The 9,210-nt window shown below is 42.9% G+C and overlaps 1 protein-coding gene across 2 annotated transcripts in view; it reads left to right on the forward strand.

Annotated features, from left to right (window-relative positions):
- Window positions 1-8,716: 8,716 nt before the first annotated feature.
- ABRACL (ABRA C-terminal like) overlaps window positions 8,717-9,210 on the forward strand; it is a 14,129-nt gene continuing 13,635 nt past the window's right edge. The window contains exon 1 of one of the 2 annotated variants that reach the window (XM_014533874.1): window positions 8,717-9,030. The gene's annotated coding sequence lies outside the window, so the exon portion shown is untranslated. The remainder of the gene's footprint in view (window positions 9,031-9,210) is intronic. The other variant, XM_005859065.2, reaches the window with a different exon arrangement.

The following is a 9,210-nucleotide window of genomic DNA, read 5'->3' on the forward strand; positions in this document are numbered from 1 at the left end:
TGTTTGAAAAGAAAAAAAAAAAAAAAAAAAAAAAAAAAGGCAGAAAACAAACAAACAAACAAAAAATAAAACAATAGACTGTAGCAAATTTTGTCTTATTAAGAGGGTTGTCATAATTCACATGAAAAGAATTTGCTTTAGGCTTACTTTCACTGATACAAAATAATAAATAAATACCCGCCCCCCCCCCAAAAAAAAGAATAGAAAAGCAAAGAAAATGAAAGAAAGAAAAGAAAAAATGAGGTAAAATTAAAAGCTCTTCTAGGTCTTCCAAGATGCTCAGGGGTCAGTGAAGAAGTTTTTTAGCAGAGCACAGTAATGAGAGGGTTTTCAACTAGAAAGCTAAACTGCTCTGCATAATAAAGGGGGTAACTGGAGGCTCTGGAGCCTGAGCCGCAGGACTTTGGAGAACAGATGGGGAGATGTGAGGACAGTGCCCCACAGCAGATGGGAGGCTGGAGCTGCCCGGAGAGGGGTCAGTGAGCAATTCCAGAGGCAGGACAGTGAAGGGACTTTAAGCAGGATATCTCGTAGTCCATTAAAATTGCTTGCCTTGCTTGCATGTAAATGGCCTTCATCCTTAAGCCTTTGCTGAAGCCTGACATTCAGCACATATGCCAAATGTTAGTGTTTTGAGGGGCAAGGTGGAGAAGGAGTTGGTGTGTGGCGGTGAATTAATGAAATGAATCTCTTCATGTCTATTTTGGGTGGAAATGGTGAACTGTGATACGTAAATAGGATTAGAGAGCTCAGAGCCAGCAGAAAGCAGGAGAACATGCATCTTGAGAATTTGCTAAAATGTAAGGAAGAGCACTAGACTTCCTACAGGATGCATTTGAATTGATTTTTTTTTAATTTCAAAGATGATGGTGATATTTGCATTTCATAAGGTGCCATGAGATAACTGTCCTCAAAGATATCCAAAGTGCTAGAGGACTCTCAAAGAGACACCATTTTATTCAATTGTTACAACAACCCTGCAAGTAGGTTTTAGTATCACTAATTTTTAAGTTAGAAAACTGAGGCTGGTCAAAGACGCATACAGTCAGGCCTGGAGCCAGCTAGGGTGCCTGGGTCATCTCTGCCTTAAAGATACATAACACATGGAGCTCTGTGCAAGAGCTGGCATTCGGATTTGCCCTCGGATTTCAGGAGGCAAAGATACCATATGTTGGAGGGGAGGACTCATCAGGGCAAAGGCAAGAAAATGGGCATTTGGTGGTTTCAGGCCTAGGCGAGGAGGAGGAACAGGTTGTATGCCGAGCACACAGAAAGTGCTAGCTACACATTTACAGAACAAAACTAATTTCCACCTCATCTCCACACTGCACTATGGGCCAGATGCAGGAACAGGATATGGTTCAATTTTACTGACTCATGGTTTTCACAGATGGTTTTGGGTGGTCAGGAATCTGGAAGGTAATAGGGGCCAAGTGGTGGAAGATTTTTAAAGGCGTGGTAAAACATGTACTGTACTTGATTTAGTAGACCATGAGGAGACACAGGGTTTTGAGCCGGGGTATAATGTTAGTAAAGCTGTACTTCCAGAAAATTACCCTGGCAGTAGGTGAAGGATGTCCTAGAGCAGGACATCTCAGGCTTGAATGCAATGCTGACTCCGCGGTTCTGCATTTCTAACAAGCTCTCTGCCTTAGAGACTGACCCAGGGAGGTGGGTGGGCTTGAGAATCTGAGAACCCCATAGAGAGAAAGGAAGAAATGGCAATAGGGGGTGCCTCAAGAGAGCTCTTTGTCCTTCCCCTGATACAGGAAGGGATCTGACCTCATGCACTGTTCTGTCCCTTCCCAGGCTTTCTGTGTATACATGGGAGCATTTTCCGGTCAGTCGTCACTCTTCCCCTTAGTTGATTAAAGGAAATGGAGGCTGTCTGACTCCAGCTTTTCTGAGAGCCCCTTGCAAAGGGGAGGCTGCCCACTAGTGTGCAGTGGTTATTCACCAACCTCCTACTGAGAGCTTTTGGGGAACTGACCTATGATTTCCTCTGCTTGGGCCCTGGCTTGGAGCTCTTTTCCTCCCCTCCATCCCCAGCCTGGACCCAGTGGCAAGATCTCTGCTTCTGTTCCTGCATCTGGTCCAGGGTACAGTGAGGGGATGGGTGGAGGTCAGTTCTGTTCCGTAAATGTTTATTTAGTGGTTTTTTTTTCTGTGTGCTAGGCACACAACCTTTTACCTTTTCTCCCAAGTCTCAAACTTCCAGATCAGAACCTCAACTATGAACTGTTTCAGCTGTGCATCTTTTGAACTCAGCCTTAGAATTTCACTTCCTCCCAAGAGACTGTGCTTGCCCTTGTTTCCTGCATTCCCCTGCCTCCTGCTCTCTCCCTCCTCTCAAAAGGTCCCACTTCTTCCTGATCTCTAGCAGCCTAGAGCCACTTACTCTCCCTGACTGGGTAATGGGCATTAGCCAGGGGAGTGGACACCATGCCAAGTGTTACAGAGAGCTACAGGACAATCAGAACTGGAAACAGGCCATTGTGTTGGCCAATCAGGAGTCATTAGTGACCTTAGACTAGAGAAAGTTGATTTAATAAAAAGGTGAAGGCAGAAACCAGATTACAAATAGTGCAATATAGGGTGGATGGTGAGGGTTAGAAGCAGCTAATGTAAAGTGTTTGAAGACGTTTGTTGATAAAATAGAAACTCAAATTAGAGGCAAGCTGAAGGAAGGAATTGTGAATACCGTATACTAGAGGATTTACCAGGATTGTAGAAAGAGGAAAATGCTCCAAATGGAGACAAGAGAGAAAGGAAACCGTCTATTGCTACTTACAGGGACATTTGCATTTTGAGAAGGGACATTTCCAGCTTGTGGATAAGTTTCGTTTTGCCTGGACAGTCTTTTAAAAGTATTTCAATTGCCTCATTTTTTAAAAAAACGAGAACTGTATATATTTTTAAAATCCAGATTTCTATTTTTTCTTGAAAAAATGGTAAGAGCTAGCAACTTTGGGTGCACATTCCCGCAGCTGTCATTTATATTATTTGGCTTATCTCTAAGGGCATTTGAATTTGCAATGTCTGTGTTAAAGCAATCTACACTGATTGAAATTCCAGGCATAAATTATGGTGGTAGGTGAGAAATAAAACCTTTCCGCTCACCCCTCACATCTTATAATGACTCCCTACTTTGCCTAGGTATCAGACTGTCCTTTGCTCACCCTGAAAAGTTCTCCGCCCAGAGATACTATGAGTGAGGGAGCCTGGGCAGAGACCAGAACAGACCCTTTACATTCTGTGGAATGGACTAAAAAGACATTAATGAACAATTACAGCTGAAAAGCAGCAGAAGTCCCTTGGATTTCCTTGGAGCAACTGCTGCCTAAGCTTGCTCTGGCTGCTGGGTTCACAAGTTATCTAGATCAGTGCTCCTCAACCTCAGCTGAAAATTAGAACTATTTTGGGACCTTAAAATACAGATGGCCCAGGGATTATGATCGAATTAATTTTAGTAGGTTCGGGGCCCTGCTTTTTAAAATTTGGCAAGTGGTTTAGCCAAATTAGCTACCAGTGTCATGCTTAGTGGCATTAACCCCTTCCACTCCAGGCCTTCTGTAACCCCCAGACAACACCCTGGACATCTGAACTAGTCATTGTATTTCTTAGCCCACCTTGACACCTGACTCCACTGTCATCACACAGCTACCGGTTTAGCTGCTCTTTGCACTCAGCATTTACCCTCTCATGATTGAGTTCAATGATCTAGAAATTTTAACTCTCAGCTGGCAACGCTGACCATTTGGCCCAGGTTCAATAAAGGATAATGTAGCCTCTCTCTTACTGGAGCTACAAAAAAGACTCAGGAAAAAGAAAGTGGAAGAATTGACAACCAAAGAAACAAATCTACAAAAGAGAAGGGTGAAATATGGGTCGGGTGACCAGCTGTCCTAAATTGACTGGGACTGTCCCAGATTTTACCTTTCTGAGTAATCATTTTGAGGTACTAATTTAGATTTCTTGTCAGAAAAGTAGAAAGCCTGGAACAAAGGTAATTTATAATTATTTTGGTTGGTGGGTTAGGAGTGGGAGAAGAATTGCAAAAATTAAATAGTGTTTATCAAATTATTAAGCTTTTAAACAATTTTCCAAATGTTGTTGCTTTTATTTTTATTTTTTACCATCCACAACAGCTTTAGTCAATAGAACTTTCAGGGAAAATAGAAATATTCGGTGCTATAAAAAACAGTAGCCATTGAGTAGTACTTGAAATGAGGCTACTGTGACTGAGGATCTGAATTTTTAGAATTATTCCATTTCAATTAATTTAAATGTAAATGACAATGTCCACATGGGTCTAGTAGCTACTTAGTGTACAAGGCAGATCTATGGAGATGCTGCTGTCTATGGTAAACATATTTTGGTGTGATTCATCTCTCATACCTTCACAGAGAAATTATCTCATTTACAGTTTTTGGAAAGAACAGCCCCATGTATTGGACATAAGAGCTTTAACTTGGCCTATCTGAACTGGGTCAATCAGTTTCTCTCTTTTATGACTCTGGAACTGAGATACTGAAAAGCTGCATCCATTTGCTACTAATGAGCTGAACAAGTAGGGTTGGCACTGGAGACTGTGCCATGGAAAACCAAAGCCTTATGCAACCTGAAGTTATGTTAGGGTGCAGACTAGAAACTATGTAGTGAAAACAGGGGAGTTTGGGGTGATCAGAGAGGAGGAGGGAAAGAGAGAGAAGAAATCATGTGTGAGTGGTACACATAATACCTGAGCTTTGTTAAAAATATTGTTTCTAATTTGGGGGTTAGAGAAGAGAAAATATATTTAAGAATATATAGAGGCAAGAAGAAAAAATAAAAATAAGAAGACATCTTAGTGTATATTCTAGAAATAATGGTGTTTATAAAATTACATATATCATCTAATAAGCCAGCTTAGAAGAGCCCCATTCTTCAGGTGAGAAAGAAAATTTCTCTTTCACATGGGAAAGTTGTTCTCTTTGACAACTCTCTAAGAGACACACAGGCTTGGCTCATAATGGTTTGCAATAAATATTTGTTGAAGGAACGAAGAAAAGGAGGGAGCAGTGGGGGAATACAGCAAATAGAGCATCTTCCTAAGGTAGTCAGATTAATCCTTTTGTTCAACAGTTTTTGTTTGTTTGTTTTTCAGCCATAGCATTTTTATTTGTTCTCTGATTTGGTTCTTGATTGTTAATTGTCTATTAGTCTTAACTTTTTGTTACCAGTGAGATGACAAGACCTCAGTTCTTGTCTTCTTGAAAATTGTTAATTGTCTATTAGTCTTAACTTTTTGTTACTAGTGAGATGACAAGACCTCAGTTCTTGTCTTCTTGAAAGATTTCAATCAAGAGACAAAGTGTAGCAAACTAAGTAAGAATTTATTGGACATAGCAAAAATATACTTAGGACAGTGAAACAAGGAAGAGCATGGGGAAAGTAACAGGAGAGCCTAGGCTGGGCTGCTGTGGCTCACTGAGAGTCAGAGAAAAGGGGGCCTTGGAGACAGGTTCGGGAGTTAGCCCAGGACAAGTTGTTGCTGCCCACTGTTCCCCTAGTTGCAAGTATCCTCAGGTCCCTTAGAGGGAAGAATAGGAAAGGGAGCGGCTCTGGGGTGCTCCCCTGGGGAAGAGCACGAACTGAGTCCTCCATCCTCAGCTTATTTATCTCTCTTGCAGGTGGAACATCTTAGGGGAGGTCTCAGGGGAGGGTCTCAATAGAATATTCATCAGCTTTCTGGGTGTGTTCTTTCAGGGTTGCGGTCTCCACTGATTGGTCAGCACCAGAACAGGGGTGAGTCAATGCAGCTGGTCCTGAGGCAGCCCCTCACTTGTCTGGTTTTGTTGCTTTTCTGGGCCTGGAGCTAAAATACAACAGAGGCCTTGATGTTATCTTTAGGGAGGAAAAGGTCAGGGGGTTCTAAACCACATGACCAGCAGTATGCTAGGGGAGGAAAGGTTACCCTGGGGGCTGGGGAATTCTTGTTTTTCCCCTTGCTAGGCATCTGGGGCTTTTTGCCCTGGTGAGTTTCTGTACCTGGCTCATTGTCCTTGCTCTGCTCATGTCTGTCTAATTGCCTATAACATTTTCATTGTTTCTTATTCAAAAACATGTAAATTGACATGTAATTCATATACCATAAACCTCATCATTTTAAGTGTATAATTCAGTGTCTTTTAGAGTATTACAAGATTGTGCACACTACCACAAATTCCTGAAATGTAAGTATAAAACACAATAGATTTTGATGGCTCAGTATAAAAGTAAGAATGTATAATGTGTTAGTAATAATTTTCAAATAGCCATTACAGGTTGTAATCATAGTATTTTGGATATGCTGGATTAAAACAAACATATTAAATCAATTTCACATGTGTGTGTGTTTTTTTAATGTGGCTACCAGAACATTTTACAGATGTGGATCACAATTATATTTCTATTGGACAATGATTGTCTACACTATGCAATTAAATAAATGGGTAAAGATTGTTTTAATATTTTATATGTACACTAGAGGCCCAGTGCATGAAAATTCGTGTACTTGAGGGGGTCTCTCAGCCCAGCCTGCATGCTCTCACAATCTGGGACCTCTTGGGTAGGGTCCAGTCCCATCGCAGCATGGCTCTGGTTCCCTGGAGCCTGCGGGTGGGGGGAAGGGACCCAGAGGCCAGTCTGATGGCGGCATGGCTCTGTTCCCACAGCTCCCTCCCGCCACCGCGCCGTGGACGCCCAGGACCCAGACTGACTCCCGCTGTGCTGACCAGGACCCTAACCTGGTGTTCGGCCATCCATTTGGTCGTTTAGGTTGTGACGGACCCTGGCTTATTATATATTAGGATTAGGATTACCAAAAGTTCTTTTTGACAAAGATCACGCTGTAAGCTACTTTGTATCCTCTAGGACTAGCACATGCTTGATAGTTAATGAATACTTCTCAACTGTTTGATAAACTTTATTTCTTTGCTTTTTAGATTAAAATTCCACATTTTTTAGCTACCTGGTGAAAATATTCCTAAAATATCAAGAAAAGATGGCAAACATATGCATGGAAACTGAAAGTAGGAATTAGGTATGAAAATATTAATTGGCAAAATCTATAACATTTCTTTTATAAAAAACAACTTTCCTGATTTATAATTCCTTATAAATTAACATGAAGTTTATGTTATGTTTAGTGTAGCATATGTATAAACAAAGCATTTTTAAAGAGTGAATCCAGTTCTATATTAACAGAGAATTATAATTCCTTATAAATTAACATGAAGTTTATGTTGTTTAGTGTAGCATATGTATAAACAAAGTATTTTTAAAGAGTGAATCCAGTTCTATATTAACAGAGACTTCTACTTGTTTAGGTAATCTATTTCTTTTTTTGCTTGCTGGCAGAATACTGTGAAACACTAATTACTTAGTCATAACAGAAGTGTAACACTACAGATTAATTATTCATTTCATTGGATGAATGAAGAATTGTGATCATGGACACTGGCCAAAATAGCCAGGTCCTGCTTGGAGAATTGCTAAATACAATCTTTTTAAAAAAATTATCAATTTTGTATTATGTAGATTTTTAAGATATAAAGTATAACTTCTCAGATTTCTTTTAGTGAGAAAAAAATAGGCCTCAAAGGATCCTGGAGTCACCTTAAGCGTCATATGACATGAGAAACCTAGAAGCATCAGATCTAGGCTGAAGAGGAATCTTTTGGCCCTAGGGAACAGAGGCTCATTCAGAGTCACACCCAGCCGGATAGATGTTCACTGTGAAGGGGTCAGTAGAACACAGTTTGAGAAGTGGATGGATCCAGTGCCCCTCCAGGGACTGGATACTCATAGGTCCCCGGGGAGCAGGTACTTGTTGATCTTATTCCATCACTGGGTCTCAGCTTCTCTTAGAGTCGGTGTCTACCACTCCCGCCCCACCTGCCCCTACTTCATCCTCACGTTTCTGCTCACTCAAATATTTTGCTTTCTGGAGGCCCATTTTCACTCCTCCTGTCTCAAGCCCTCTTTCAGCTTCAGCCTTCCTATCAGATGGCTCACTGTCAGTATTCTCCCCTTTCAATTTCCAAGGGAGAATCTGAATGGCTTACAGAATTACCAGAGTCACTATTCGGGAGAACTGTTTGTTCCAGGTGACCTCGGAAGATGAGGGCCAGTTTATGGACTGTGTTCTTGGACCACGTGATCACTCTGAATCCAATCAGTTATTGGAGAAGGGGGTGCTTTCTGGGTGGTTGTTTGTGCAACCTCTGCCCTAGGAATGGTTTGGGTTACTTTAGCAGAGCCTCTCTCACACACACACACACACACACACACACACACACACACACACACACACACGAAAACACCATTGACTGAAATGTATGTATAAGTGGATCGCATTATGCAGTTAAATGTAGGAAGTAATGAATGAAGAAGAGAAGACACCTCTATCGACCCAGAATCAAGAACTAGCTTTGTCCATGTAAAATTTCTTTGCAGAACAAATTGGTTTTCAAGATGAGTTTTGTTTGCAGATCACACCATTCTGCTGTCCTGCTGATTTCTGGAGACCCCTGCTCCTGGCCGAGAGAACCAACGTCCCGTTTCTCCTGGGAGACCTCAGCATTCAGCACGTTGGGGCGCTTTATTTCTTCTGCTAGAAGCGGGACCTTGGCAGATCAGGCGTCAGATGCAGGGGGCTGGGGACTACTGTCTCCGGGTAGCGCGTAGGAAAGGTGGCGGCAATCGAAAGGGTGGAGGTCTGGGTCCCTTTCCCACTTGCCTGGACTCTGTCCCCTTATCGGGCGTCTCCACTCCCCGAGTTTCTTCCTCATAGGCTTGTCCCTGGGAGTGTGGGCGGCCCACTTCCTGAGCGCAGAAACTCTTACCACCCCCTTCCCTCCTCTTCCTCCTCCCCTCCTCGCACACCAGCCCTTCTCGGTGCCTCATCACTTCCTACCTCAGCCTCTTCCTCCTCCGAGCGGTTAATCAGACCACCCGCCCCCGCTGACTGCGCCGGGTTTTCTACGGACCAGCCAGGGAGGCGGAGAGGTGAGCGAGTCCCCTGGGAAGAGGTGGCCAGGTATCCGGGGCGGACCCGGCATCCGGCGGAGGCCCAGCAGCGGGGGAATTGTGGGCTGCGGGTGGAGAGCCAAGACCCGGGGGCGGCTGGGGCGCGTGGATGTTACTCCTGGAATTGGGCTGAGTTGGAGCTGGGGGCGGGATGGACGC

Source organism: Myotis brandtii, unplaced genomic scaffold, assembly GCF_000412655.1.
Source record: "Myotis brandtii unplaced genomic scaffold, ASM41265v1 scaffold123, whole genome shotgun sequence".
Taxonomy (NCBI): domain Eukaryota; kingdom Metazoa; phylum Chordata; class Mammalia; order Chiroptera; family Vespertilionidae; genus Myotis; species Myotis brandtii.